Source organism: Silurus aristotelis (genome assembly GCF_946808225.1).
Source record: "Silurus aristotelis genome assembly, chromosome: 4".
Classification (NCBI taxonomy): domain Eukaryota; kingdom Metazoa; phylum Chordata; class Actinopteri; order Siluriformes; family Siluridae; genus Silurus; species Silurus aristotelis.
In genome coordinates, this window is record NC_139577.1 from 6,154,050 (window position 1) to 6,162,676 (window position 8,627).

The 8,627-nt window shown below is 37.6% G+C and overlaps 1 protein-coding gene across 1 annotated transcript in view; it reads right to left on the reverse strand.

Moving 5' to 3' along the window:
• fndc5a (fibronectin type III domain containing 5a) overlaps positions 1–5,518 on the reverse strand; it is a 76,016-nt gene extending 70,498 nt beyond the window's left edge. Inside the window, exon 1 of the mRNA XM_083540545.1 lies at positions 5,498–5,518. The gene's annotated coding sequence lies outside the window, so the exon portion shown is untranslated. The remainder of the gene's footprint in view (positions 1–5,497) is intronic.
• Between the last annotated feature and the right edge of the window lie 3,109 nt (positions 5,519–8,627).

An 8,627-nucleotide genomic window follows, 5' to 3' on the forward strand; every position in this document is an offset into this window, starting at 1 on the left:
AATGTGGTGATAAAAAAAATTATATGTTCTTTATAAGTGTAATTTTGTCCCTGATGAGCGGCTCGTTTATCAGGGACAAAATTACACTTATAAAGAACATTCTTTATAAGTGTCCACCGGCTTGGTGGTGACTGTGGCAAGGAAGAAACCTTGAGAGGAACCAGACTCGAGACGGAACCCATCCTCATCTGGGTTGCACCAAATGTCTATTTATTACAGATAAACAATGTTGCAGGGTGCAGTGATGGTGATCAGAAACAAACTGTAGTCCTAAGTCAGTGTAGCAGACTGTTGACCTTAACTACAGTCCAATCCACCCTTAAAGGTCCTGTTCTTACTCTGGAATTTCATCAACAGTAAAAGCTCTTGGTAGCTGCATGTATATGTTGCTTGAAGCTGTTTAACCAATCAGATTGAGACTTGCTTTCTCAGAGGCCCGCTAGAATCAATAGAATTAAGTCTGCAATTTTCACATCCTTTGATTGGATGTTCAGAGAGCACACTAGTCAGAGTCTGACTTTAATAGCTGGTTTTCATTCCACAATGACTGTCAGAGGAGAAGAAACTGATTTGGTCACAGATACATTTACAAGGACATATACATGACAGACTTGGTAAGGAAAGCTGGCCATCATGAGCAAAGGTCGGCCACCAGGTCAAAACAGTTGTTAAGCTTTTTCATGAACCATTTATACTTTTGTGTTTTCGTTCCTGTAGTATTTGCACAAAAACACACAATTTGCCTTTATTTGAAATCCCAGGAAAACCATAATGCACAGACGAAATGCACAAAAAAAATGCATGGGGTCATTTTATAAGGTAAATTGCAATGCTTCTGCTAGAGATGATGTATGTGGGCAGTGCAGCTGTGGCTACAGTGAAAGGAGACTTGTTGAATTGTGTTCATTGGGTTTCTTGCTTTAGCTATGACCTTCAATCTCACTGTATGAGATTCCTGTCTGTGATGCACTCTGTTATACTGCGTTGCTCTATAATATTGATGGTTTCTATACATGTGGCGTCATAATGATGGCAATAAGAGGTAAACTGGTTTAGTTTACAGCGGTTTACAGCGGTGTCTGATGGCCTAGGTGTGAGACGCACATCCCACCACTGAATCTGAATGACTGTTTAGGCTGCTTTGAGTATTTCAGAAACTGCTGATCTCTTGGGTTTTTTTGTTTTTTATAAACAAACAACAGTGTCCAGGGTCTACACAGGATGGTGCGGAAAACTAAAAACAACCAGACTGGGTTAAATACGTACTCTTTACAGCCATGGTGGGCAGAAAAGCATCACAAAAGCGTAGAACCTTGAGGCAGATGAACAAAAACGATGTCCTGCTATATCATAGGGTTGACGTGCAACGAAGTTATTCCTATTAAACACAGTATTGTGTTACTAACTGCACCTTACACTAATAAAAAATCTGATTCTATCATATTCTCCCGCTTTTATGACCAACTGCGTCTTTCGGGTTAACATCCACGCTGCATGACTCATTTTATACCACAAAGGTATTTCAAACCCCCAATAATTGTACCCTGTGGTAACATTTTTCTGCCCAGCGTCTGCTATTATATTTCTTGAGGTACGCAGATTCTGGGCCTGGCGCCAAACCCTGAGACAACTCACACAACTATACACACTATAATGTTTTGAAGTGTGTATTCACAAAAACAAATGAACCAAATAAAAAATTATTTTCGGAACTCATGCTGATGTTTCTTTCTGGATATGATGCTCATTTGAAAACTGAAGCTCTTGGATGCTGTAAGGAATGCGAGTTTTTGGTCTGTTTACAGTAATATAGAAATATTAGTGGTTGGCATTGCTTATCTTGGCAAGTGTTGCTGGTGTTTAAAGTTTTTTCGGATGGTTGGCATCTCTGGATTGAATGCTACAGCTCAGTGCCAAGGTTTAGTTTAAAAAGCTGGGGTCGTGCTCAAGTTGGTATTAATGAGCTTCACAATTTTGTGGGTTAGGCCAAGCTGACAATGGAATTCTTCAGGAGGTATTTGTTACTGGAGGGCTGTTCTCATTCAATATGGCAGAGCTTTAAGCTGAAATTACACACAGATGTTACTCAAGGTCATGTTACTTGAATTGGCAAAGCTGGTGCTGCAGCATCGACACAGGTTTGACTATCATTAACAAAAAAATAAAAATTGTGCTTATAAAAGATTCACAACAATGGACTTTTGTGGACTGTATATTTCATGAACTAAGAGTTTGAAACGCATTCCTCTATATGATCCTTGCTCATTTGTTACTATTTGTTACTTCTGCAGTACTTCCGCTTCTTCCATTGTTCTTTTTGCCTTTGATTTGATACAAAACGAAATATATTCATGCGAAGTAATGATACGATAGAAAAACAGCTGAGTATTTTAATAGCCGATCGTAATAGCCGATCATAATCCTTGTTTTTTTTTTTTAAACGTTCCATTAAAAAATATATTTTTTTGTTCGCTTCATTGATAACCTTAAGGAAAACCAAATCACAACTAATTATAATCTTCCCAATAACTTCCATATTTTCGCATTTTGAGTTTTACACTTTGGAAACCAGATTAATGCTGCTGTTTACAATTTTTCGTTAAACGCCTCAAGAGTAGTTATAAGAGCTGCGCTGGAGAAAAACCCCAAGAAGCAATCGGAAGTAACAAAGTAGAAATACTTACTGTACTTAAGCAGATTTTTCTGGTATCAGTACTTTACTTCACTATTTATTTTTCGGAACAACTTTTTACTTATTGCATTTTTACACAAATATCTGTATTTTCTACTTCTTACATTTTCAAAACAGGCTCATTGTTTTAGTTTTTTATCTATGTGGTAAAATGTAAATATTTGTTCTTATCACTGTGTGCTGTTTTCAGCCCATTAACCTACTTCTTGTCATTTACTGGCTCTCCTGCACCACAGATGTAGACTAGTTTACGAAGCTCACAGTGAGCAGGCGGAAGGCAACAAGAAGTCTGTGAAAGAGACAGAGGGAGTCAGCGATGTAAACATGACGGAGAACAAAAACATTCCTGATCACCTCATCGTGTTTAATAGCATTCGTTTTTTATTAACGTGCGCATTGTAGTTTGACTGAAATTTTAAATTTTTATAAATACTTTTTATAATAAACTTTTTATAAATAATTTTATTAAAAAATTTAAATACATATAAAAGAGGTGAAATTAAAATCTTCAAATGTGACACACGTTTGTTTATGACATCCTTTCTTTACTATATATATAAAAAAAATTATAAACTCCACCAAAATGTATTTTTTAATCAGTAAACCAAATCAGCACCAAAATCTGCCATGACGCACACAATTAACCCTTTGGGGGTCGTTTTGTGCCATTTTTTCAAAACCAAAACGAACTGAAATAACTGTGACTTTTTGAATGTACAGATAAGAGCAATACATCATACGAATCTGTAAACCAAATCCGTATGAATTTTAGAAGACGTACATAAATTGTCCGTGTGGAAACATAGCAAAGGTTTCGTTTGGTGTCCTGATGATTTACGTCATTTAAAATGCCACAATTACTTTTAAACATTTACAAGAAAATGTTGTCTTCATGCTCAATATTAGGTAAGGTTTCACTAATAATAAACATACATTTGCATAAAACATTCATATTTCTCCATGCCCATATTGATTTAGACTATTTATATTTGAAAAAGTATTAATTTAAGGTACATTAAGAACAAATTTCAAATTTACAAAATTGATTGCCACACAATTATAAATATTAAATACCTTCCAGTTACCAGCATCACGCTAAAACAGGTAGCAGTAATGGCAGTGGTGGGCGGTCAGGGCCAGCAAAGCCTTCTCTGCTGGCCTAAACTCTATCAGAAGCACTGACCTTGATTTGATTGATTTGGTCTCGGACATACGTAAAAATGTATTTAAAAGAAATGCTAGACATCGTAAGGAGAGGTCGGCCAACCCCTAAGCTAGCTAGTGTGTCTCAGCCCGGGAAAGGGTTTGTTCACCACTTCCAGACCAGTGAATACGAGCGGTACCACTGGCTTACAGGCTCTGAGGAGCGGTGCAAATTATGAGTCTGCATCTCTGGTGAGTAGGTTGGATTTTATTGACATTTGTAATGTTTTTGTCATGTTATTAGATAAATATTAATTCTGAACTGCTCCAGATGATGTAGGTGACACAGTTACGGTGGTAGTGTAGAGGTTTGGAGTCTTAACTGGGTTTCTTGCTTTAGTAAAATGGTATTCACCCTCAATATGTGAAATGCCTCTTTCTGTAATGCCACACATTGTTATATTGCGTTTTTGTATAGTATTGATGGTTTTTTATAATCATGACTTGATAGTGGTGGTAATAAGAGGTGGAATTAGTCGGGCACGTCCCCACTGAAGGCCCAGGTACCAAATGCACGGCTCGCCACTGATTAATGGCTACTTTTTACTTAAGTACATGTCAGAGCCCAAACTTCTTTACTTTAACTTGAGTAAAAAAAGTATAGTCAGTACTTCAACTTTTACCAGCGTATTTTAAAACATGAGTATCTGTACTTCTACTTAAGTAAAGGATTTGTGTATTTTTGCCATCTCTGATTATTAGTGAAACTCTACTCAACATAGAGCATGAAGACAAAATATTCTTGTAAATGTTTCAATGTAATTATTGTGATTAAAATGACAAAAATCATTAGGACCACGTGCAAAACCTTTGCTATGTTTCTACACGGACGGTTTTACTTGCCGGACTTGGCGCGTCAGTATAACAAATTGATTCAAATAAAAAAATGTTTTTTGTTGGATTTGTTTATTTTTTGATATTTGAGTAAAAAAAGGGCATCATGAATAATTGTGTGTTGTGTTGAAGGTTTCAATTTCGCCTGTTATATTTATTTATTTATATATATTTTTGAAATGCTCAAAAAGAACTGCGTGCTGCTTTCGTCGCACATCAATAGAATTAGTGCCCGTAAAAATTTATTTGCGTTAGCACGATATTAACGCTTGGCTATGTATCTATTTGTCAGTCTATTATTCCGTTTTCTCTTTGTCTATCTATATCTGTCTCTCTGTCTGTCTGTCCGTTTGTCTTCATGTCTGCCTGTCTATTAGTCTGTCTGTTCTCTTTGGCTTAAATTTTATCCAGTTTAAAGGATTCACTCTTTTTTTCGTATGGACCGATATGTCCACTTGTTTTTGTCAGTCTATTAATCTGTCTGTCCATCTGTATGTCTGTTTGTCTATCTGTTCATTTGTCTGTCTGTCTATATACATCTGTCTGTCTTCTTTTTGCTCTGTCTATCTATGTCTGTCTGTCTGTTTATTTGTCTAGATATATGTCTTTCTCATTGTCTGTCTCTACATGTATCTGTTTGTCAGTCTGTCTGGCAATATGACTGTTTGTCTACATGTCTGTCTAAATGTCTGCCTGTCCATTTATCTGTCTGTCTATTTATCTATCTGCCAGGGATTTTTGGCTTAAATCCTATCCAGTTTAAATAACCTTTGAGTCTCTCTTATAGACCAGTCTCTCCACTCATGTACCCTGCATCATTAATAATATGGACAATTTACTGCATTCACCCTAAACACCTCTCTCTCTTTCTCTCTCTCTTTGTCAGGTTTTTGACACAAAGATAGTGTCCCTCTGTTGCTCTATCTTTCCGTCCCTCTGTTATTCTCTTTATGCTCCAAATCGCCTGTTGAATGCCATGGCTGTGTCCATAAAACCCGAAAGAACGAACGAAGAGCAAAGAAGAAGATGGCCTGCGTTAGTTTAACACTCCTCCAAAATACCATTGAAAAGCAAGAAAGCTGGTAACCATAGAAACAAGAAAGGGCTTTCTCTCTCTCTCTCTCTCTCTCTCTCTCTCTCTCTCTCTCTCTCTCTCTCTCTCTCTCTCTCCCTCCCTCCCTCTCTCTCTCTCCATTTTTAGCCTGTTTTGCATCGTTCATGTTCCCAAAATGCTGCGTAGCAACGAACTCTTCCTACCTTAAATGCCGGGTCTGGAAATGAATTCCATTAGGCAGCAGCCGTTTAAACAAATAAAAGCGTGTTCATTAACCAGCCGCTTATAGCCGCATATAATGTTGGTCTTAGTACAACTTAAGAGCTGAGGGATGAGCGCCAAATTTCAGAGAGCGGTATAGATCTATTTGCAAATGGCGCAATTTGTATGCATAACTCGTCGTAGTTCAGTTTTTTTCTCTTCTTTTTTGAATGGCTCGGAGGGCACATTCTCAGCCACATTCTCTTGTGTCACATTCTGCAAATTAACCATCTGCATGCCTGTTTTCACATTTATACCTGAGGCAGTTTCTCCTAAACAGCCAATGCACCAACATCCCAGCCTAAATCAGGATTATTAAGGTGACATTACATACATATGCAGGGATATATATGGTAGGCAAGTCGTGTCACTGGAGTCACTGAAAATTCTGCCTTCTTTTAAGGAACAAGTGTGTTTTTCTATAATGGAGTCAAAGCAGAAGGTTTCAAAACGACAGAAATCCACTCAGATCCCTGAGTCATGTCAAGACTAATGAATCATCTTGTGCTTACAGTTTAGACAAGAATATGGATATGAATCAATCAGGGTTTTTTCCTTGCTAACTAGGCACACAAGCCAGACCTCTTGAATTTGCATCTGGTACCTTTTGTGAGCAAACATGAGAAACAAAGTGTTGAAGAGTAAAATGTCAATCCAGTAATCATATTTTTTTAATCGTCACTAAAAGCAAGCACATACAGTAGTACACACTAGAGTTCATAAAGCCAACGCTTCAAGATTCTGAAGTTTGGGGCCAGAAAAGTGTACAAAGTATCAGATGATTTATAGGGACTAGGGGCAGAGATTAACAAGTATATTTATATCTAAAAAATGTATCTATTTTCTTCAGTTTCTGTCTTGTACTGAAAATCTTTTTCCTGATGATGTTTTTTGGGTTTTGTTAGCACCCTGAGCGCCGTCCAATTTCAGTTGGATCTGGGTGGAAATGGCAATTTTGTATGCTAAACCAAAACTAAAATTCTCGCCATCATTCCAGTTTTCTTACCAAGTTCACACACTGTGTAAATTTTCTCTGAAATTTGCCTCAGACTTGTGAATCACTTGCAAAGGAAGAATGTTCACAGCACATTTGCATTTAGCCACAACCCACAAATCTCACACAAACCTTACAGAGAGCCAGTTGAGTGCATTTCCTACCTAGGCCTTTAGTGGTGTCCTTCCTGAATCAATCCACCACTTAAATGTCATCAATATGCCACCACAGCTATAGAAACCATCAATATAACAGAGAAACGCAGCATAACAGGACACTGTATCACAAACAGGAATCTCGTACAGTAAAAATGAATGTCATTACTAAAGCAAGAAACCCAACAAACACCATTCAATGCCTCTCCTTTCACTGTAGCCACAGCTGCTCCATTCGCATACATCGTCTCTAGCAGAGGCATCAATATCAACTTTATAAAATGACGGTTCATGAAAAAACTTAACAAATGTGTTGAACTGTTTTTGCCGACCTCACAATTTTTTTTTCCATTATGTAAATGTCCTTGTAAGTGTATCTGCGACCAAATCAACTTCTTCTCCTCTGTCAGCCATTGTGGAATGAAAAAAAACTGCTATTAAATCCACACCAGTATATATCAGCTTGTGCAGTTTGCTCCAGATGCAGTTTGCGAGCTCTGACCATCCAATCAAAGGATGTTGAAATGCAGACGTGATTTGTTGCCTTCTAGAGGGCCTCTGAGTTGTCAAATTGCAATCTGATTGGTTAAAGCAACAGCTTTAAGCAACATTGAGATGCTGCAGGGCTTACGGCGGATTCCAGGATCTGGATAGAAAATCAAATCTTAAATTACATTCAGGTACGCTGCTCTTAGCAGCAGCACACCCAAGAGAAATGCTATTAAATTAAGAGAATAGAATATAAAATTTTAGAGTTTTATTACATATTCATGGACAAAAATATATATTTTTGGATTTATATATTAAATATATGAGACTGTAAGTCAGTGATTCAGATTTTTTGTGGATATCAAACGATTTTCACCTGATTGTCCAGAGTAGCAAATGTAACACCTTGTGCAGGAGTCTCGACTCTACTTATTCATCAGACCTCAAGGTTGGTGAGTCGCCCAATGGTTTCAAACTTCCCATTTTCGTTTCTCAAGTACCTTCGTCTTTCTTTTTTTCTCTTGGGGTACCTCAGGGCAACAATATTAGCTCTTTTTCACCGTCTGATGCTTTTGAAGGTCTAGCTGTACATTTTCTTTCTGGATGCTTCAAGCTTCAAGCCCCTCTTATAAATTTAATGCTACATTCATCATTCCGGGTTGTGCTTGTTATTTAGCTGCCTTTTCAGAGCTGTATCTTCCAGCGAGTCCCATATTTTCTTAGTGACTCCTGGTTTTTGCTATGTCGTGCAATTCATCATCAGTCTATCGGTCAAGGCCAATCGCGAGTGACACTCTTTATATTACTGCACAGTAGTTATTTGTGCTACAAAAGTGAAAAAGCAGCTCGGAGATGTACAACGTTAAGTTCCCACGTGAGACCCTTGTTTTGAGAAGTTTTCGTTTCCTATCCGCAGGCTTCTTCGATTTCCAGCTCAGAGAATGT